The sequence below is a fragment of the Loxodonta africana genome, unplaced genomic scaffold, assembly GCF_030014295.1.
Source record: "Loxodonta africana isolate mLoxAfr1 unplaced genomic scaffold, mLoxAfr1.hap2 scaffold_113, whole genome shotgun sequence".
NCBI lineage: Eukaryota > Metazoa > Chordata > Mammalia > Proboscidea > Elephantidae > Loxodonta > Loxodonta africana.
This window is the reverse complement of record NW_026974876.1, coordinates 210,649-233,178: the sequence shown is the minus strand read 5'-3', so window position 1 is coordinate 233,178 and position 22,530 is coordinate 210,649. Positions and strand designations below refer to the sequence as shown.

The following is a 22,530-nucleotide window of genomic DNA, read 5'->3' as shown; positions in this document are numbered from 1 at the left end:
AAATTTTAGACAGGAAAAACAGAAAAATAGAGATAAAAAATTCACTTGATCAGCTCTACAGCGGAATGCTGTTGACAGACAAAAGGATCAATGAGATGAAAACAGTTCAATTGAAAATATCCAATCTGAAAACAGAGAACAAATATTGAAAAAAAATGAACAGAGCCTCAAAAAAATTCAAAAATATCTAACATTTATTTATTGGAATTCCATACGGTGTAGAAAAAATATGTGGTGTAGAAAAAAGTATCTGAAGAAATACTGGCTCAACACTTTCCCAATTTGTTGAAAGGCATAAACTTACAGATTCAAGAAGCTATGCAAACTCCAACAAGTTAAACTCACATAATTTTATGCCCAAATGCCTCATAGTCAATTGTGGAATAACAAGGACCAAGAAAATATCTTCAAAGAAGCTAGAGAGAAAACAACTCATCTCACACAGGAGAAACAATTGGAATGACTCTGTATTCATCATCAGAAGCCATGGAGGCCAAAAGGCTGTGAAAACAACATTTTTTCAACACTGAAAGAAAAGAAACATTAACCCGGTGTTCTATAGGCTGTTATTTCCTTCATGAGTAAAGGAAAAATATTGACATTCTCAGGTGAAAGACGCTTAAGAGAATTCATCGCCACCAGACTTGTTCTAAATGAAACACTAAGGAAGTTCTTCAGGTGGCAGGCTTGGAATTTCAGGAATTATGGAAAGCAACAAAGTGGAAAGTATCTTCGGAAGTTCGCCCTCCACCAAAGATTAGACAGGTCTATAAAACAAACAACAACACACGTGAAGAAAGTGTTTCTTAGTTCAATCATGTGTATGAGACCAAAAGTACAAAACCAGCCCAAAAGCACTGAAAAGAGGGCAGGACGGAACAGGAATCATGGCGGATGGAAATGGGGAACTGGAGCATAGGAGAGGACAATATTGACACATCATGAATATTGCAACCAATGTCACAAAACAATTGTGTATAAATGGTTGAACAAGAAAGTAATTTGCTCTGTAAAGTTTCAAATAAAGCACAATAAAAAATAAAAAAAAGTGGTAGGTATCTCGGTAAACATATTATGCCAACCCTGTTGTCACTGCACAACATGGCGCAGGACTCCCCTCTTTGCAAAGACTTTCTAGCCTATTGCAAACACTTTGGAATATACTCTTGGTGGCAAATTAGTATTAGAGAATGGGGTTAATTTTGAAAATATGAGATGTCTGTACTCATGCCTGGTGAATAAACTGGATAATAATATTTTCAGAGTGAAATGAGATGTTGTAACAGAAAAATAGGCCTGAATTCCCACGTGGGCCATGAGCCTACTACTCTGAAGGCCTTTCCCAGAGAGGCATTTCAGGCACTTCTAGAGCAGCAGGAGCGCTGGGGAATGCAGGTGTCAACCTCCCCCAGGGCCTTCTCTGAGGGGTAAGTACCTGCTTTAGTACTGAGCTTAGTGGTTCATAAATTGTCATTCTGCATAAGGTCTTCAGGTTCAAGTCTGTAATCCAGCTGGGATTCTGTGTGTGCTGCATCTCTGCATCAAAAGAACATGCTTCTAGAAGCAGAATGCCAGGAGAGAGGCGGTTCGGCAGTTGGGGTTGGGGGGTGCTGCGCAGACAGGGGTGCCCGAGGGAGGCACAATATAGTCATTCTGCAGGAGGTCTAGTCCTTCTGCACAAGAATTAGAATGCTTCTCAATGCACAATAGTTTACATGCAGGACATAAACAAAGTGACTGAAGGACAAAGTTGAATAGTAAACCAAGCCACTCCCTGTCAGTCCTTACCTGAGAGGGTCTTCATCAGGACTTCCGGGGATGGAGAAGGAAACAGTAAACGCTGATTTATTTTACCTCTTCCTTCCTCAAGAAACAGGAACTGGTGTTAAGATGTCAGGTGTCAAGCCCCAAACTCCTCTTCTGGTCTGTATTTAAGCTGTATAACAAAACTGGGAATCAGGCAATCAGCCGTGAGCAGACAGACCCAGAGTATTCCCAATGCCCCACATCTTTGAGCTCCAGTGAGATCCTGTTCTTAGTCCCTAGATTAGCAGAGGAGCTGAAAGACTGAAATTCCGTGTTTTCAGGCAACTTGGGCTTCAAGCAGGCACTTATTGCTAAAGTCGTATTTCTCTGTGTTAATTTATGATCCTTAACTCAAATCCGGACTTTGAAGCTCATTTTGATAACTCCTCATTAGTCTGCCTAGACAAGAGTCTGCTCACAGTCAGTGATGACAATGGAGGAAACAAAGTCCCTAGCCCAGAGGAGGGACTGTTCCCCAAATTTAGGGCAATGCCCCTGGGGAGCATCGGCGAGGTGCACTGTGGCCTCTGTGGCTTTGCCTTCTGCTCCTGGAATTGCACCCTGGGGGCCTCCATATGCAGACGCAGAGTCCGTGGGTGACCACAACTCCTGCCCTTCTGGGTCATCATCCGGACGCACGTTGCGATATGCTTCCTGCCCTCCTTCCCAGCATAAGTGCTGCGATCACACATGGCAGAACCAGTTCCCAGGTCCAGACCCTAGGTCTTACCCTCCTTGGCCTCAGGCTTCCCCTAGTCCTGGGGGAACCCGCAAGCCTGGCGGGTGCGAGGTTAGCACCCGGCTGGGCGGGCTTGGGCCTGTCTCAAAAGGCTCATGGCGCACGCAGGTTCCGCCTCCTTGGAGTCTGCGGGCTCGCGGTGGGCAGCCCGGCATCTCCTGCCTCCCTCGGGCGCCCTCTCTGGGCAGCAGCTCCCCTCCCCCCGCCCCGCCAACCACCCAACAGTCACACTGCCTGCTTTCTGCTTCTAGAAGCGTGTTCTTTTGATGCACACATGCAGCACACACAGAATCCCAGCTGGATTACAGACTTGAACCTGAAACGCACAACTTTAAAACTACTAGACTGGGGGGGGGGGGGCGGTATTGGCAGTGAAAAAAGGAAAAAAAAAAAATAAGAAAGAGAACAATTACAAAAAAAGTATTAGAAGACTGTAACCTCACGTTATGGACTCAAGAAGGCTGCGGATACACAACTGCGTAGATAGCATACTGTTGTATCTTTCTTTGCAAATAAGTCTTAGATGAGGGAATTTGGTACCGGGAATAGTTGCAGAGCCTGACTTTGGGGAAATCTGGGATTGATTAATTGGCTTGCATGAGGCTACAAGCCCTGATAATCAATATTTAAAGATGAGATTCGAGCAATCTAGAACATGCATCAGAATTTTTTACAAGTAAATTAGCACCAGAAGAGGCCTTTAACCACTAAATAAAATGGGTCAGTAGTTCAAGATCTCCCTACAAAGAAAATGGCAGACCTAGATCGTTTCCAGTCAGGTTCCAGCAAACATGCAAGAAACAGTCATTTTAATCTTGTACGCAGTCAACAGAGATTAGAAAACCATGAGACACTCCCCTAACTTGATCCTTATGGCTAGTTTAAAAATGATAACAAATTAGAGAAGGAAGGTAGAAGAAGAGTTAGAGGACAAGCACACTCAGTAACTGAGATGCAAAACCCTACATAAGATGCCAGCAAAGGAAATCCAGCAAAGGGTAAACCATGTAACATGCCATGATCAAGGCGGTTTATTGTAGGCATACAAATTTGAGTGAACATTAAAGATTTAGTAATTTCATTCACCACATGCATAGGTGAAAGAAGAGAAGACATATGCTCACCTCAAGAGATGGGGGCAAAGCAGGTTGATAAAATCCAATCACACGGACAGATAAGGACTAGGTGCAAACATGGAACAGAAAAGGAGTTCCCGAACGTGGAAAACTACAACTAGCATGATAGTTCATGGTGACGGGTGGGACATTCTCTTTAAAATTAATAAAAAATAAAATAAGGATGCTTCTATCATTATTTTTATTAAACATTTAACACTGGAAGTGTAAGCTAGTACAAAAAAAGTATAACTGCTATTCATAGATTATAGGACTGTCTCCATTGAAAACCGTAGAAAATATTGGAATTAATAGTAATCATAAATAAAAAATAAATTGAAATTTCAATGCGTCAGCATCAAGCAGACTCTGTCATAGCTCTTAGGTGAAAGCAAAGGACACTGATAGGGAAAGAGGAGGTTCGGGTGGGCTAGACCAAGGAGGGAAGAAAATTATTCTGCACTGGGCTGAACTTATAAGCATGGGTATGTGTGTTAGTTACCTAGTCCCTCCATAACAAAAAATAACACAACTGGATGGCTTTTAAAGGACAGAAATTTATTTTCTCACAGTTTAGCAGGTAGTAGTTCGAATTCAGGGCATGGCTGTAGTGGGAGGTCCTTCCTTGTCTACCTCAGCTTCTAGTAGATGCCAGCAATCATTTGTGTTCCTGGCCTTCTAGAAGCATCTGTCTTCTTTGTCTGTCTTCCTTTTCACCTGTTTGTGTCTGTGTGTATTCTGCTCCTTTTATAACTAAGAAGAGTTAGGCTTAGGACCCACCCTACATTGGTATGACCTCATTCACATAATAAAAGCAGGCTCCTTATTTCCAAACAAGGTCAGAATTACAGGTACAGGGGTTAGGATTTCCACATACATTTTGGAGGGACACAATTCAATCCCTAACAGTTGATTTACCAGATATTCTGGATTGAGAGTACTCACATGAACAGCTGAGAGTAGTTCCAATTCTTTGCTACATTCAGTGGCTGAAACTTGTCTCAATGGTCACCCATAGGAATGTTGGAGCAATTTATTGTGCAGGACCTGGCCTACCATTCCTAATCATGTCCATTGTGTGGAAAAACACACACTCCCATCACCGAAGCCTTGAGAAATTCATCGATAAGAACGGAATGGTGGTTGGAACCAAGAATTGTTTCATAGCCTAGATAACATGGTGCAGCTGTTAGATATCCACATGGAGATGTCCGGTAATAAAACTTCACCCCACACGGAGATGTCAAGGATAATACCAACAGCTAATGTTCATTGAGTACCTACACTGGTGCCAGGCACTCCTGTGCTTTTCCTTTCATGTTTGCTTTTCATGATGGCCATATGAGGAATGTATCATTATAATGCATAAAGAGGTCAATACAGAGAGTTATGCTGACATTTGAATATATGAGTCTGGACCCAGGAGGAGTCTGAATGGATGGAGGTATAAACCTCATGTCCTTAGCTACAAATAGACAGCAGTAAACTCACTGAGGCATCCTAGAGGGAGGGTGTCAACAGAGCGAGGAGCAGGCACCAAGCCCAAGGGTACTTGGGTATCTAGAAGCCTGCCAGGTGAACAGCAGCCAACAAGCCTCTCTGAAGTCCAGTGTGGTTCCTGGAGGGTTGTCTGTCCTTGCTCTCAGCTGCATTTCCCCAGTGCTCCTCCCACCTGCACTGGGTTGTCCACTCATGACGACAGGGACAGTGTGTACCTTTCACCACTGTATCTGCGTAACATAGACTATTTCTGGCCCATGGAATATACTGACTGAATGAAAAATAAACAAACGATAAGGACGTAAAATCCTTCGTAGTTGATACCTTGGAATACATTAAGGGGCTTCATGAGTAAGAGGGAGAAAAATTGATCAGGGCTGCTTCTGAGACCATCCCTTAGGCGTAATGAGTGTTAAACAACACTTAAACAAAGAGATTTAATGGCAGAGATGTATGTTAAAAAGATGTAAGTATAGCTTAAAGATTACTAGAAACATGCACATTATTGCAACTATAGTCAAATCGCTAAAAAACATATAGTACATGCACACAGAATATTACAAAGTAATTTAATGCCCTCATTAAAAAAAAAACAAAAAAAATTACCATGAAAAGACTAATGTTGAATGAAAATATCAGGATATAATATCTGTGTTAATATACATAAATGTGTGTGCTAATACACACATAAAACCAGTTGCCATTGAGTCAGTTCTGATTCATGATGACACCAGTGTGCCAGAGTAGAACTGTACCCCATAGGGGTTTCAGTGGCTGGGTTTTCGGAAGTAGGCTGCCAGACCTCTCTTTCATAGCAATTCTGGGTGGACCTGAACTCCAACTTTCTGTCAGCAGCCCAAGATATTAACCATTTGCATCAACCAGAGACTCTAATACACATACATGCCAATATAAGCACGAAAATAGACATATCGGAACGTTAATAATTTATTCTATGCGTTACGTATGTTTTCTTGTTTTTTTTTTTTTTTTGCATACTTTCCCATTGCTTCCAAGTTTTTGAGGAATAGAATGTACTTCTGGAAAAATTCATGAGAGATTTTTAAGTAATGAAATAATTAACAGAAACAGAATGAGTAAATCTGTGGCAAGGCAGCCCATGAACCCAAGATTACAGTAACACTGGTATGAAAAGCAGAATTGTGGAGTCCTGAAGCTCAGTGGTTCCATGCATCCATCAGGAAAGAGGGAAGAGCAAATAAACAAGGAGAAAATACAGTGAGCCAGAGGAGTGGGAGCCCTCTGTTGTGGGCACAGTTTTCTCATGAAACTTTAGATGGACACAGTGGGTGGGATTATCCACTTCCATCATACAAACATTTTTATTACCCTTGATTTTAACAGAACTATGTTATAAAAACAAATAATAAAATAAAGTATAATAAAAGAATAAATCTCATCAGTGGACTACTATCATTTTCCCCAGCCACTGAGGAGGGCAGGAGACACACAAGGGAAAGAAGATGGAGCAGTGTGAAAACTCATGCTAAGTGGGGAGGAGAGTGTTTCTGAGACAGGCCTTAGCTGCTACCACCTAGGGAAGTAGGCAGCCATGCACAACCAACTGGAAGAAATGGTACATTATTTCTGAGACCTACTCCAGCTCATAACAAATTATGGATAACATGGGGAAGAATGAGATTTCCAGGACACTTAACTGTTTTTATGAGAAACCTGTACATAGAACAAGAGGCAGTCATCTAAACAGAACAAGGAATACAGCATGGTTTAAAGTCAAGAAAGGTGTGCATCACCGTTGTATCCTTTCACCATATGTATTCAACCTGTATGCTGAGCAAATAATCTGAGAAGCTGGTCTGAAGAAGAATAAGGCATCAGGATTGGAGGAAGACTCATTAATAACCTGAGATATGCAGATGATACAATCTTGCTTGCTGAAAGTGAAGAGGCCTTAAAGCATTTACTGCTGAAGATCAAAGACTACAGACTAACAGCCTAACAACTGGACCAATAAGCAACATCATGATAAACGGAGAAAATGTTCACGTCATTAAGGGCTTCATTTTTACTTGGATCCACAATAAACACCCACGGAAGCAGCAGTCAAGAAATCAAACGACACATTGCATTGGGCAAATCTGCTGCCAGAGGCCTCTTAAAGTGTTCAAAAGTACAGATGTCACCTTGAAAACTAATGTGCGCCTGACTCAAGCCATGGTGCTTTCAGTCGCCTCATACGCACACGAAAGGTGGGCACTGAATAAGGAAGACCAAAGAAAAATTGAAGGCATTGAATTACGGTGTTTGCAAAGAATATTGAATATACCACGGACTGCCAAAAGAATGAACAAATCTGTCTTGAAAGAAGTACAGCCAGAATATTCCTTAGAAGCAAGAATGGCGAGGCTTCATCTCACATATTTTGGACATGTTCTCAGGAGAGATCAGTCCCTGGAGAAGCAGGTCATACTTGGTAACAAGTGGCCACAACAATTGGCTCAAACATAACGACGACTGTGAAGGTGACGATAGGTAGTTTAACATACATTTTGACCCATATGAATTAAAATTTAAACAATTATTTCATGCCTTTTTGTAGGGGTTTTAGAATATACAATTAAAATAAATGTAAACAATTAATAGAAAAAATCTCTGAAAATAAAATTTAATTTTCTTAAATCACTGCTCCATACCCCAGATCTAAATGGCTTGATATAAAGCACTGGTCTTTGTGATTCACAAAAAGGAGGTGCCAATTCCTGGAGGGGGGATGGGAGGATAGAGAGAGTTGGAAGCTGGCAAAATTGTCACGAAAGGAGAGACTGGAAGGGCTGACTCATTAGGGGGAGAACAAGTGGGAGTATGGAGTAAGGTGTATACAAACTTATATGTGACAGACTGACTTCATTTGTAAACGTTCACTTGAAGCTCAATAAAAGTTAATATAAAAAAAAAGCCCAGCCCTGAGCAATGTTTGCTTAAAAACTTTGAAAGTTTGTTCCTCTCTAAAATAAAGCAGGGTCTAACTTTAAAAATAAATAAATAAATGTAAACAATTATTAGAAAAAATCTCTGAAAATAAAATTTAATTTTTTTAAATCACTGCTCCATACCCCAAATCTAAATGGCTTGATATACAGCACTGGTCTTTGTGATTCACAAAAAGCAGGTACCAATTCCTGAACAAGAACTGAAGTGACAGGAGAAACCCCCCATGCTGTTAGAGCCCTGAGTATGGGCCCTAATCCAATGATCTGTCTTCATTAATTCCTTTTTATTTCATCTCTGTGAAAGAGGGGAGGGAGAAGGTGAGAGAGGGTTACATGTGCCTATTCTGTTCTTTAGCATCCAGTTCACTGCCAGGAACAGGTATTCGTAAGAGTCTAAAAAACGTTAAAGTACAAATAAGGAGGAAAACCTCCTAGTATATATATGTATTAGGTGGCACAAAGAGTTAAGTGCTCAGCTACTAACTGAAAGGTTGGCAGTTTAAATACACTCAGAGTTGCCTTGGAAGAAAGGCCTGGCAATCTACCTCCAAATAGTCACAGCTATTGAAAACCGTATGGAGGGCAGTCCTACTCTGAAAACTCACGGGGTCGTCATGAGTGAAAATCTACTCAATGGCAACTGGATTGGTAATCTATATATGGCATAAATGTTGGGAAAATTAGTTTCTGAACATATACACGGCATACAGAATACACTGCACATTAGTATTATGTGCCAAAACCCACTGTCATCAAGTCGATTCTAACTCATAGTGACCCCAAAGGACAGAGTAAAACTGCCCCATAGGGTTTTCACTGAAGCAGACTGCCACATCTGTCTCCTACAGAGAGGCTGGTGGGTTCGAACCACTGACCTTTCAGTTAGCAGCCAAGTTCTTTAACCACAGAGCCACTAGGGCTCACTGCTGTCATGTACAGTGATTACATAAGCAAATTCTGAAACAACCTGCCTGGGTTTAAATCCTAACTCAATTTATCAGCTGGGTGATCTGGGCACGTTACTTTACCTCTCACTGCCTCAGTTTCCCATTTCTAAAATGGGTCTTATTCAAAAGGTTGTTACGCAGGTTAAATAAAACACACAAGGCACTTAGAAAAAGGCCTTACACACAGAATGAACACAATAATTGTTAGCTTCCATAATTATTAAGGGAATACAAACAAACGGCTAGGTTGAAGGAACTTCCATTGAGAAAGAGTTGAGTTCCAAAATTCATGTGTAAAGTCATTTACATCAACTGTTAAAGTTGTATGTTTAGATTCAAGTGATTACTGAGGTGTGTTATGATCTTGAACAGAGTTCTGGGGACTATACAGGCAGACTCTGCATGCCCTTCTCCTGCACATCCATTCCATCTCCCTTGGAGCCCAGACATCATGTTATCAATTAAACCCCTCCCACGCTGGTGGTGTACTGTTTAAGAGCTATGGCTGCTAACCAAAAGGTCATCAGTTCAAATCCACCAGGCGCTCCTTGGAAAGTCTATGGCACAGTTCTGCTCTGCCCTATAGGGCCGCTATGAGTTGGAATAGACTCAGTGGCAATGGGTTTTTAACGGGTATGAGGTAACTGTTCAGTGCTTAAAGACGTACCAAAAGCAACCACTGACACAAAAGTATAGTAAAAGGTTCTTATTTCAGAGTAGCAAAACCTTAGTTTCTAACACAGTGGTGAATTAGGGTGGACTGTGGATCAAGAGGAGCTCTGGTGGCATAGTGGTTAAGAGCTCAGCTGCTAACCAAAAGGTCAGCAGTTCGAATCCACCAACTAGTCCTTGGAAACTCTATGGAATAGTTCTATTCTATGCTATAGGGTCTCTATGAGTTCGAATCAACTAGGGTCTCTATGAGTTGGAATCAACTTGATGGTGACAAGTTTGGTTTGGTGGGTGTCATGGATTGAATTATGACCCTAAAAAATGTGTGTCTCAACTTGGTTAGGCCATGATTCCCACTATTGTGTAGTTGTCCTCCATTTTGTGATTGTAATTTTACTTTAAGAGGATTAGGGTGGGATTGATTGTAACACCACCCTCACTCAGGTCACCTTTCCCTGGGGTGTGGCCTGCACCACCTTTTATCTCTACAGAGATAAAACGAAAGGGAAGCAAGCAGAGAGTTGGGGGCCTCAGACTATCAAGAAAGCAGCACCAGGAGCAGAGCATGTCCTCTGGACCCAGGTCCCTGCACCTGAGAAGCTCCTTGACCATGGGAAGGCTAAGGACAAGGACCTTCTTCCAGAGCCGAAAGAGAGAGAAAGCTTTCCCTTAGAGCTGATGCCTTGAATGTGGACTATTAGCCTACTTCAATGTGAGGTATTAAATTTCTCTTGCTTAAAGCCATCCACTCATGGTATTTCTGTTATGGCAGTACTAGATGATGAAGACAGTGGGTCAAGGTGGAAGGGGTGGATGAAGGACAAAAAAAGAAAAATGGACAACAGGAGAAATATAAGAATTCAGAGAACTGTGAAAATTTAATTCCTGAATATACTTTCTTTCTCCTCCCTATAACTGGAAGGACTTTTCTCATATACAGCGTATATAAGTAAATCCTGGCAATATTTAAAACACTTAGATTTTTGTAAAACTCATTCTCTGAAAATTCATGGTGGCCCCATTAATTTATGGCTTAAAAACAACTCAGAACTAAAAAGAAGCATAAATAAATAAATAAAGGCACTGCTGTCATTTGCGGGTGATGTTCTTTTCCTGCTATCCACAACCCACACACTCGGGTTAATTTTCCAGGGTCAGTGTTCATAGACCATCCTCTTTCTCTTACCACCACCCCACCACCCTTAATTATTTAGAAAACGCAGGGCCAGTCAGTGCTCCAAACATCAAGTTTTCTCTCCAAAATGCCAACTGGCACTTGGGGAGCAGGCTACATTCTCAGCTATCAGCACTTCCACTAGCCCCTGCAGATAAGGAATGTGTCTCCACTGAACTGTTCATTGTAATTAAAAAAAAAAAAAAAAAGTAAAAAACTGTTTCTTAAAAAAAAAAAAAAAAACAGGCATTTCCCTATTACCCACCCACCCCACTCTCCCACACCCAGTGCTCCCCTCACCACACACACACTCAAATATTTCATACCAAGGGTGTGTCCCAAGCACGGGGTCTGGCTCCGTTCTTCTTTTACACCCCTTGGAGGCCTCTGGAGAAACCATACCTTTGGTTGGCAATTCCCTGAACCCTGCCTATTCAAGCTGGCACTTATTCAAAAAGGCAGATGAGTCTTCAAGTCAGGTTTTTAAAAGGAGTTTAAGAGGTGCCAGGTGATATGCCTACTCACCCTCAAATTTCTCAAAGGTAATAATTTCTTCAGATGTTTACAATGTCTCAACTATGGGTTAATTAAATCCCTTAGGATGGTGGGCATAGGAAAATCCTCCATCTCAATGCCCCCCATTTCGAAAAAAAAAGAGAGGAATCTCCAAAATTACAAATTTCAATTTCTACATACTTGATTGAACTAAGGAGTAAGTTCCTCACATGTGTTATTCTTGGTCTGAGTCCTGGTGGTGCAGTGGGTAAGAGCTAAGCTGCTAACCAAAAGGTCTGCTGTTTGAATTCACCAGCTGCTCCTTAGAAACCCTATGGGGTAGTTCTACTCAGTCCTATAGGGTTGATAAGAGTTAGAATTCACTGGATGACAATTGGTTTGTTTGCTTTTCAATCTTTGGCTGAAAGGTGGACTTTGTTATCAATTTATTAAATCAACTGGTAATTTGCTGGATATTTCTCATACAGGAACTTATGATGTCTTCAAATCCAGCTAATCAGGTTTAGGGAGAGAGAAACTTCTCTACCTTAGCTTCCCTGCCACTCCCACACCTTTTTCATTGATTTCCATGCCCTGTTTAAGTAACATCACTCATCACTTCTCACTGTCTAGGTTATCTGAGCCAATTCATGGCAGTCAATTCCACCTGAGCCCTAGGATACCCTCATTTACATACTCTGCCCTGTTCCTTCACCAATGGCTGACCTCACATCTCCACTGGAATGTCTACTAGGCATCTCAAACTTAATGTGGTTCAAATAAAATTCTTCGTCCAAGTGTCTTATCTACCTCCCAGTCTTCCTTATCTCAGCAAATGTTCTCACTATCCTCTGGGTTGTTCAGGACAAAAACCTAGAAATCATCCTTCATTTCTCTCCTTTATTCAAATCTTGCATCCAATCCATTGACATATTCTGGACTCTTGGCACTACCTTAACATAAATCCTGACTCTATCCACTTCTCACTACCTCCACCTTACATCCACCATCATCTCTTGGTTAAAACTGGACTCCATGCACCGATCTTCCCTCTTACAATCTACATAACAGCATCATTTCAGTGGCTTCTCATGGCAATTAGGAAAAATTCCCAAATCCTTCCCATGGTCTTTCATGATGCGGGGCTTGCTCACCATACTAACCTCATTTCCTAACAGTCTTCCCTCGGTTCACTCCACACTAGCCATGACTTATTTCCTGAGCTTCCTCAAATGTGCCAAAACACTTGGTTATTTAAGGGCCTCAGAAACAACTCTTCCTTTATTGGCAATATCCCTCCCTTCAGAACTTCATACAGCTATTCTCTCCTTTGATATAGGTCACTTATCTCCTCAAATATCCTGCTCCCATAAGCTTTTACTATTAATCTAAAACAGCTCACCCCACTCATTCCCTCACATGCAACTCTGTCTTATTTTCAAAATATTTAGCTCTCCATGACATTTTTTGTTAATTATTACCTGTATTTTTTCTGGTTGAGAATATATGCAGCAAAACATACACCAACTCAACAGTTTCTACCTGTACAATTTAATAACACTGGCTACATTCTTGAAGTTGTGCAACCATTCTTACCCTCCTTTTCTGAGTTGTTCCTCTGTCATTAACATAAACCCACTGCTCCTTAAGGTTCCTATCTAATCTTTTCAGTAGCTGTTGTCAATCTGATGCCATGTAGACAGTTCTTAAAAGAGCATATGCTCAAGGTAGACCATTTTTATTGGTTAAGTAAGCTAATGTTCTGGAGCCCTCATGGCACAGTGGTTAAGTGATACGGTAGCCAAGCAAAAGAAGAGCAGTTTGAATCCACCACCTGCACCTTGGAAACTCTATGGGGCAGTGCTATTCTGTCTTACAGAGTCTCTGAGTTGGAATCAACAGCAACAGTTTGGTTTTTTCTTTTTCATACTTCGGTTTTAAGATGATTCAAGGGAATGCTTTTGGTGTAATGTTTAAAGATTATCTCACGGCAATAGTTTCAGGAGTTCATTCACCCTCAGTGGCTCCAAAAAGTCTAGGGTTCATTTGAAATTCTGTTCTGCATTTTCCCCCTTTTGATCAGGGCTTTTCTATGGACTCTTTGATCAAAATGTTCAGCGACAGCAGCTGGGAACCTTCTGGTTCTTCTGGTCTCATGGCATGCTAGATGTTCTTTTAAAAAACATGAGTGGATGCTGAAGGTTATCAAATACTTAATATAATCACATTTATTTTTCCTGTACATATGGCAAATTATACTGATTCATTTTTGAATGTTAAACTAACCTTGAATTCTTGGGATAGACCCAACTTGGTCATAATATATTCTTCTTTAGAGTATTGCTGGATTTGTTTTGCCTATTTCTTTTTATATTTTGCATCTATGTTCATCAGTGACATTGGCCTGTAATTTTCCCATCTTGTGCTGCTCTTGTCAGGTTTTGGTATCAATATTCATTCTACAAGCTTTATAAAATGAGTTTGGGTATATATTTCCTTTTATATTGAAGAATTTGTGAAATATTTCTTGAATATTTGGCAGAATTTGCAGGAAAAGCCATCTGATATGAAATTTTCTTTTTGAGAATAGTTTGAGCTCTAATTCAATTGTATTAACAGTTGTGGAATTACTTTTGCTTCCTGTTTCTTCTTGAATCGTTGTTATTAACTTACATGGTATGATACGTTTGCCTACTTTACCTAAATTTGCAAATTTATTGGCTAATACGGTTCATAACATTCTCACATTATCTTTACGTTCTGCAAGATCTGTAGTCATTTTCTCTCTAATTCCTGATATTCGTTTTTTATATCTTCATTCTTTTTCACTTGATCAATCTTGCCTAAAGTTTGTCAATTTTACTAGCATTTTCTAAGAATCAACTTTAGTCTTTGTTGATCATCTGTTGCATGTATTCAATCATTAATAGAAACAAAGATTCCTATGAATGTTTGTTTCTGTTTTTTTCCCAACATTTTGAATGGATGTTTAACTCACTTATTTTTCAAGATTTGTTCTTTCCAATTATATTTTTAAGGCTATAAGTTTCCTATATTATATTGTCTGTACTGCACAAATTTTTGTATGCACTATCTTCATAATTGTTCACTTCAAAATGTATTCTAATTTTCATTATGATGTCTTTTTTGACTCATAGTATTTTAAAATATCCAAGCACATGGAGATTTTGTATTTTCATTTTCTAAGATGTTTTTTTTTTTTTTAATTATGGTGTACTTACATAAAAAAAAAAATGGAGATTTTGTATTTTCATTTTCTAAGATGGTTTTTTTTTTTTTTAATTATGGTGTACTTACATAGTATCCTCTATATTATTGCAGACTCTTGAAATTTGTTGAGACTTGCTTTATAACACAGTATACAGTTAATTTTTATACACACTATGTTATGTATGTGCATGAGATGAATGTATATTCTTTCATGGTTAGATAATACACACAAATACACATATAGCAATTTGGTATTTTTTTACATGTTAAATCTTCTGTATCCTTGATAATTTATGGACTTCTATGTTTCTGAGGGGTGTGTTAAAAATCTATTATGATGCATGATGTCAAAAGGAGCCCCAGTAGTGCAGTGGTTAAGCACTCAGCTCTTAAACCTTTTGATTTGATCCACCAACTACTCCACAGGAGAAAGATATGACAGTTTCCTTCCATAAAGATTACAGCCTTAGAAACCTTTGGAGAAGTTCTACTCCATCCTATAGTCATTATGAGTCAGAATTGACTCAACAGCACACAAGAAAAAATGTATGATGTGATGGAAACTCAGAAGTACGAAGCTAAAAAGAATTGGTCCTACCTCCAGGGTCAAAGGATGAAGGACAGAGAAAACAGCAGAGACATCCAAAAGCTTGGAAAAAGGGCTGAGAGGACAATGGTTGGTGGTTTAAGGGCTTTGAAGGGCTACCATATATACTGAGGAATCTGAAGTGCAATGTTCTTGCCTAAGGATGAAGACATGCTCATAAAGATCCTTACAAAGCTTTAGGCTTGCATCTCTGGCTGATCTTTGGGCTCCATGGGGGCAGGAAGTGAAGGCTAGGGCAGAGTTTTAGGCACTTTTGCTTAGCATTGAAAGAACGTGCCAGTTCAGAGCCAATCTGCAAAGACTGGGATAATGTTACTTTTTCTTTTTGGCTACAAGCATTTAAAGAAAGCACTGTCAGGTCATGAACTGACTGCTGAGATAACAGAACAGAACTTCAGTGTCCACACATGAGAAGACATACAATCTTTGCAGAAATAGTTTGGAAACATCACTAAGCAAATGGATGACTGGCCCTCAACAATTAAAAAAAAAAAAAAAGCAAACCCTAATGACAGGAGGGAATCTGATTTCCAGAGTCACATTATAATATCTAAGATATCCAGTTTGCAACACACTATTCTAAGTCATAAAAAGAAAAAAGAAAAGGATGGTTCATTTGTTAAGAAGAAAGAAAGAAGAGAAATGAACAGAAAGCATCCCTAAGGAAACACAGATATTGGGATTACTAGACAAAGATTTTAAACCAACTGTCTTAAATTTCCTCAAAGAGCTAAACAAACCATAGACACACACACAAAAAAAGGAAACCAAGAGAAGAATGTATGAACAAGTAGAAAACATTAATAAAGAAATATTATACAAAAGAACCAAATAGAAATTATAGAGCTGAAAAGTTGAATAGCTGAAATAAAAATTTCATTAGAGGAGCTCAACAGCAGATTTGAGCAAGAAAGCAGGAAAATGTAAGCTTGAAAAAGCACAACTGAAATTGTTCTAACTGAGGAGCATAAAGGAAAAAGAATGAAGAAAATGAATAGAGCCTAAGGGACCTGCGGGACAACATCAAGCATACCAATATACTCATTAAGGGAGTCCCAGAAAGGAAAGAAAGATGAAAGGACAGAAAGAATATTTAAAAACGTAATGACTGGAAGTTTCCCAAATGTCATCTAGATATCCAAGAAGCTCAATAAACTCAAAGGACAGTAAATACATAGATATCCACAGACAGACATAATCAAAATGTCAAAAGACGAAGACAGAAACTTGAAAGCAGCAACAGATAAGTGACCCCTAATGTACAAGAGAGTCTCAACAAGTTTAACTGTTGATTTTTCATCAGAAACCATTGAGACAAGAAAATAGTCGAATGATGTATTTAAGGTACTGGAAAAAAAATACAGAAACAAAACTATGAACCAAGATGTCAATATCTAGCAAAACTATCTTTCAAAAATGAAGGTGAAATTAAGACATGCCCAGATACACAAAACCTGAGGGAGTATGTTAGCAGCAGAACTGCCTTATGAGAAATGCTACAGGGAATCATCCTGGCTGGCACGGAAGGACACTAGACAGTAACTTGAAGCCATAAAAAGAAACGAAGACTCCGTAAAGGTAACTACTTAGATAAAACAAAGTCAGTAATATTTTTATATCACGCCTCTTTTTTTCATATATGATTTAAAGCACAAATGCATAAAAATACTTACACATCTCTCTTAATGGACACACAATGTATAAAGATGCAATTTTTGTAACAGCAACGTAAGTAGGGGAGGTAACTGAGCTGAATAAAAGCAGAATGTTGTATACTGTTGAAGCTAAATTTGTATTAATTAAAAGAAGATTGTTATAAACATAAGATATTAATTGTAATCCTCATGGTCACCACTAAGAAGTTAAAAAATATAAGGAAAGGAAATAAGGAGAGAACCAAAATTGTACACTTGAAAAAAATCAGTCAAACACAAAAGTGGACGGTAGTGAAGAAAATGAGAAACAAAATACATATATGACCTACTACAAAGTAGAAGACATAAGTCCTTCCTTATCATTAATTGCTTTAAATTTAAATAGATTAAATTCACAATTGGGATCATTAAAGTTGTGTGTCAACTTTGTTGGACCATGATTCTCAGTGCTTTGGCAGTTATGATGTAGTTTAGCAGTCGAATAACGATGCAATCATTTCCATGATGAGATGTGATATAATGTGATTACCTCCATGATGGGATCTGCTGTGAGTAGCCAATCAGATCTAAGGGAGTTTCCTCGGAGGTGTGGACTGCATCCAATATAGGTGGACTTTCTGGCAAGGCTCTTGAGCTTTTGCTCACTCGGAATCCTGCAGCTGGCTCCTCTTCATCTGATCTCAAGTTTTTGGGACTTGAACTCTCAGCTTACCTTCCAATTTGGGGATTCACCAGCCTCCGCAGTCTGTGAACCGCGGCCTGCCAGCTTACCTGCCGATCTTGAGATCTGTCAGCCTTTGCAGCCTGTGAGCCACAGACCTGTTGTATGACCTGCAGATCTTCAGTTCTGCAGTCCCTGCATCTATGTGAGTCAGGAGAAGCCACAAGCCTGACCCATGGACTTGAGACTTACCAGCCTCTACAGCCTCATGAGCCATTTTCTTGATATAAAGCTATTTATATATAAATATATATATATACACCTCACTGGTTTTGTTTCTCTAGAGAACCCAGCCTAAGATACCAATTAAAAGACAAACATTGGCAGAATGCATAAAAAAATCATTCGATTGCTATGAAGCTGATCTGACTCATGGTGACCCCTCCCCTCATGTGTGTCAGAGTAGTACTGACACACAAGTGTGTCAGTTCAATGGCTAATTTTTCAAAAGTAGATCACCAAGCCTTTCTTCCAAAGTGCCTCTGGGTGGACTCAAACCTCCAACATTTTGGTTACCAGCTGAATGCATTAACCGTTTGTACCTCCCAAGGACTACAACATGTATCTATGTTTATTTCTGTATTACTTCTCTTTATACTATATACATACATACACACATACACACACATACATACACACACACATAGACATCCATGAGTGGTTCATACAGATGCTTTGGACTTCAACTAGCAGGGCTCTATTAATTATTGATAGAAAAGTACTGATACCAGTTATAAATGCGTATTTGTCCATTTCCCCTTTCAGATTTATTAGTTTTTGTATTTTGGAGCGCTGTTGTTAGACACGTACACATTTAGGAGTGTTGTATCTTTTTGGAGAATTGAACCTTTATTATGTTATGTCCCTACTTATTCCCAATAATACTCCTTTTTCTGAAGTATAATTTGTCTGATATTAATACAGCCACTGCAGTAGAACTGGATAATTTTCAACCATTTCAAGAGGTAGCATAAGATCAAGAACTGATGGTATAAAAGGAAGGAATCGAAGCTGCATTGAAGGCATTGGTGAAAAAACTACCCTCTCTCCACCATCTTCACTAACTCTGACACCAACTGTCCCTCACACAGCACTCCCTACTTCTCTGCCGGGTTCAATAACTCATTGCAATGGCCACACAGAACTCATAGTCCATATTCACGATTATGGGGTTTATTAGGGAAGTAACAGTTATAGCTCAGGCTCAACGACACTCAGAATACAGTTTTTCTATCAGGACAGCCTCTTCCCTCCTGTGCTCATAGGCGTGCCTCTGCCTGGCCTTGGGCCGGCCTCTCTCCAAAGGCACTCAGCTTTCCTTCTCCCTGGGCCATCATCTCCTATAGCCAGGTCCCTGTTGCTCGGTCTCTCCTGCCATGGCATCTTACCATCTTCAGGGTTACAGCTTCCTCTCTCTATCTCAGTCTCCTGCTTCTAGGAGCTTCTCAGTGCAGGGATCTCAGGTCCATAATATACGCTCGGCTCTTGGCTGTTCTTCCTTGATGGGAGTTGAATCCTCCTCTTTGCTCTGGAACTGGTTCTCTTTGAAGGCAAAATAAACAATCCCCTTGGTGAGCCACAATTACCCTATCACACAGTCCTGCCCAAGCACCAGGGTGGATGTTATAAGACCATGGCTAGAAAGGCCACACAAAGTAAACAATCACATCACAGTACCTTGGACTCATTTTTCAAGTGAAGTACCAAAAATCCCATACAAACAGATTGGTAAAGAATATAATCAACGGCAAGAACATTTTCATACTTATGTTTTCTGTATTTGGAAGAAATCTATAGCACTATTCTTATTTTGCCAATTCAAAGGGATCACAGAGATTAGTGGTAGATGTTGCAGTACCAGAAAACTCTCTGGTAAAACAGTCTGTGAGCAGTCTTACAAACATGGATATTCCACCAGAGTCAAAAGAATGATGTTACATATCATCAAAGAGAACATTTCAAGATCTAGCCTGAAGTACAATGTTGTCACTGATAGGCTAAAATCCATACACTTACAAGGAAGACTAGTTTATATGACTATTCAAATTTATGCACCAACCACTAATGCCAAAGATAAAGAAATTGAAGATTTTAAACAACTTCTGCAGCCTGAAATTGATCAAACATGCAATCAAGATGCATTGATAATTACTGGTCATTAGAATGTTAAAGTTGGAAACACAGAAGGAAAAGTAGTTGGAAAATACAGCATCGCTGAAATAAATGACGCCAGAAATCTCATGAAAGAATTTTGCAAGACCAGTGACTCATCCACTGCAAATATTTTTTTTCACCAACATAAACGGCAGCTATACACGTGGACTTTACCAGATGGAATACACAGGAATCAAACTGACTACATCTGTGGAAAGAGAAGATGGGAAAACTCATATCATCAGTCAGAACAAGGCCAGGGATCGATTGTGAAACAGACTGTCAATTGCTCATATGGGAGTTCAAGTTGAAACGGAAGAAAATTAGAATAAGTCAAAAGGGGCCAAAATATGACCTTGAGTATATCTCACCTGTATTTAGAGACCACCTCAAGAACACATTTTACGTGTTGAACACTAACGACTGAAGACCAGACGAGTTGTGGAATGACATCAAGGACATCACACATGAGGAAAGCAAGAGGTCCTTTAAAAGACAGGAAAGAAAGAAAAGACCAAAACGGATGTCGGAAGAGACTCTGAACGTTGCTCTTGAATGTCGAGTAGCTAAAGTGAAAGGAAGAAATGATGAAGTTTTGAGTATTGAGACGCCACCAGTGATCCCTCTTACAAAAAAGACCAGAAAAAACAAGTGAAGCGATTATATTTATGACAAGCTAGGAGCCCTGAACATCAAAGGTAAAGTTAGAAAATGGACTCAGCGGCAGGGGGAGGGAGAGACTATTCAGAAGTGGAGAGGAGTTACTGGACCTGAATAGCCAGGAACCCTCAGGCACCATTTCCTGGAGCGACTGCAGTGGGGCTGGCAGTGGCGTTCCACAGGCGTTTAGCTCAGGAAAGGACAGCAAGTTGCACAGACTACTCACACCTCCAGAACAAGAGAAGAACGGCACTCTCAGCAAAAGCTAATTACTTGTGTTTATTTTACCACGCCCCCAGCCCCCAAGCCGGCTTCAGTGGCCGTCAACTTCCCTGGGCCTCAGATAGGCCCTGGTACCACTCTCAGCCATTTTTCCATCCTTGAAGAAGGTATAAGTTCACAACTGGGGGAAAGATAATCTGCCAGCTCAATTAAGCTGGGGAGCTCAGGACACAAGCAGCTCTTATTCAGGCACAGACAGTCCATGGGCTTTGAATACCTTTCACCCCAGCATGGACCTGTGTGGGCCCATTTCAGGAGAATAGGCCCTTGCTGCCAGACTGCAACTGTTTCAGCTGGACGGTGGAAAGATGGGTGTTTGATGTTTGACACTGCTTTGCCTATTAAACAGGGTCTTCACCTACCCACATCAGGGGCCTAAGGACTGGTGGTCCCACCCACAATACCTAGCCACCTGTGACAGGGCTCCAAGGGTAAGTAGTACCTCCCAGAACTTACAACCCAAAGCATTGGGTACCCACTGCCCTTCTGCAGAACCCACCCGTGTGCCCTACAGAACAGGGATGCACTTTCCTCACAGACACTCAGAGCACAGCTGTCAGACCCCTGCCTTGATCAGAGCCTGACCCCCTACTGCAGCCAGATACTTCTGTCTACACCAATAACCCCTGCCCCTCTAAGACTGTAGGACAGAGCCTGTACCACACACTTTATGACCAACTACCTGGGCACCTGAGTTGAATGCATACAAGAAAAGTAAATGAACTCCTAGGCTCATATACCTGGTAACAGTGCTAGCCATCTGGTGATAGTACATTAGAGCTTCAAAGGTGAAAATAATCAACCTAGCACACTCAAGCAGCTTATTTGGGAATACCAAAACTAAACAAAGGAAGAAGCTAGGATACAAAAAGCAAGCATAAAATAAACTAATACAATAACTTATAGATTGCTCAGAGACAACAGTCAATATCAAATCACATAAAGAGGCAGACACGGGGGCAGGACCAAGATGGCTGACTAGGTAGAAGATTCCGCTTATCCTTCTTGAAACAAAGACTCGAAAAAACAAGTGAACTGATTACATAAAGGACAATCTACAAACCCTGACCATCAAACACAGAACTAAGGAGTTGACCTGAGTGACGGGGGAGCGAAAGCCACGCTGCAGCAGGGACCGCTTCCAGAGCCAGTGTCCCACGCCGCAGCCTTGAGCCCTCGCGGTTTCCTGGTGTCAGAGTGGTGGGGCTGATTGTGGTTTACTGAGACAGGGAAGAACAGATATAGGCCTAACCCTCAGGACCAACCTCAGAGGGGACCCAGGCAGCACACGCAGGCTCCACACAGACGCGGCTGACAGGGAAATGAAAAACTATAGGGAAGCAGCGACTGGTTTTGGAGCCTGGAGTGCAGCGTCCCAGAAAGGAAACCTTGGTGCTGGGCTTTGGACTAAGTGTGGGGGAGCCAATTGTGGCTTCCTGAGACAGTGTGAGCATGGATGCAGCCCTAACCCTCTGGGACAGTCTCAGCAGGGATCCAGCCAGCACACGAGCGACACAATGCTCTGGAATCTCAGAAAAAACAGTTCTCACCAAACAACATAAGTAACTTTGTATATTTTGCCAGGCTACTCTCTTCTATATATCTGATTCCACCCCTCATTGCCCCAGCCAGCTTCATTAACATTGGAATCCTCTGTGCCAGAGAGTGAAGTGCACTGCTGAATTTTTTTTCTTCTTTCTTTTCTAACCCATTCTCCTGGCCTGAGAAAAGCAGCATTTAACAATCAAAGAAAAAATCCTTCCCTGACTTCCCTAAACTGAAATAACAGTACAGAATCAG

The 22,530-nt window shown here is 40.6% G+C and overlaps 1 long non-coding RNA gene across 4 annotated transcripts in view; it reads right to left on the bottom strand.

Moving 5' to 3' along the window:
• LOC135229175 (uncharacterized) overlaps positions 1 to 22,530 on the bottom strand; it is a 167,044-nt gene that overhangs the window by 133,563 nt on the left and 10,951 nt on the right. For 2 of the 4 annotated variants that reach the window (XR_010319940.1, XR_010319938.1), the window contains exons 1-3: positions 19,023 to 19,370; positions 1,789 to 1,936; positions 1,436 to 1,536 (exon numbers count right to left, since the gene is read on the bottom strand). This is a non-coding gene — a long non-coding RNA (uncharacterized LOC135229175). Of the gene's footprint in view, positions 1 to 1,435; positions 1,537 to 1,788; positions 1,937 to 19,022; positions 19,371 to 22,530 lie in introns of those variants that run through there. The other 2 variants (XR_010319939.1, XR_010319941.1) reach the window with 2 other exon arrangements.